Here is a 1,228-nt window from a genome sequence, read left to right on the forward strand (position 1 = left end):
GATGAGGTAAGATATTGTCCTGTGGTCCCTTGAGATGGAAGGGATGCAACAGCATTTAGTGAAAACAACTGTGGGTTGGGGGCCTGATCTCACCCGACTCCTGTGTGACCTTGGAAAAATCCCTTCTTTGTCCTGAGCTTGCGCTGACCGGACTTAGAGGGGATGCAATCCAAAACTCCGCTCAGCCCCCGGGGTTCCATGCTGGCCAGGGAGGGTGACGGCTGGAGCAAGACTTCCCACCCCAGACTCCTTTCAGTAGCTCCCCCACATGCACGGGGGTATCCTGGCCATTCGCTCAGGGACCCTGGCTGGGGGCAAGAGCGGAGTCTCCTTTCCTGACGTCTTCCAGGTGGAGTGTGACTTCCCGCTCCAGCGGCTGTAAAATCCCCTGAAGCCTGGTGGGTCCCTAGTGGTGGGGGGGGGGGGGGGGAGGCAGGGAAGGGGGAGGTGGAGGGGGCGGGGGTCTGTGCCTCGGAATACCCCCCTCCCAGGCGTGTTTGACACGTGTTTCCGCCTCTCCCGGCATGGGCTCCTGCTGCTGCTATTTATAACCTTTAAGAGCTCCTGCCGACTGCAAAGTTTTCTTAAACTCAAAATATCACCGAGGTCCTGGGCACGCGTTCCAGAGGCTGGCTGAGCCTTGCGGTTTGAAGGGACGAGGGGGCCGGGGAGGAGGAGGGTGGAGTGGGAAGGGGGTTAGCTCAGACCCTGGGTCTCGCCTGGGGGCAGAGGTGGGGATGCCTGGGGTGGGGGAACCCCTAGTTCTTGCAAGTGGGGGTTCTCCTTGGCCTGGAAGGACCCTCTATGTGGGTGGTCCTTGTTCACACTGGGCCATTTGAGGACTGCTGGGACATCTCTCTATGGGCCTCAGTTTCCTCTTTTCCTGAAAGCCTCAGGGCCCGCTAGCTGGGCGAAGCGATGAACTGGCAGTGACACTGGGAACATCTCGGGCTGCGACCAGGACTGTGTCTGCCTGGCTGTCCAACACCCGGCAGGCACAGAGCCTGGCCCAGAGGCGCCGTGGACGTTGGCTGAACTGGCCAGAAGGGGAAGTACTTTGGGGAAGTTTATAAAACTGTGTGGGAAAGCGATGTTCAGAGAGGGACAATGGCAGGCCAGAGGTCAACCCAGACCAGATCCCCAAGACTTCCCAATACCCAGGGCCCTCTCAGGCTGTGGAAGAGGCTGAAGGGTCCCAGCTGGGAACAGGTGAGTCACCACCTTGGAG

Source organism: Cervus elaphus, chromosome 24, assembly GCF_910594005.1.
Source record: "Cervus elaphus chromosome 24, mCerEla1.1, whole genome shotgun sequence".
NCBI classification, from domain to species: domain Eukaryota; kingdom Metazoa; phylum Chordata; class Mammalia; order Artiodactyla; family Cervidae; genus Cervus; species Cervus elaphus.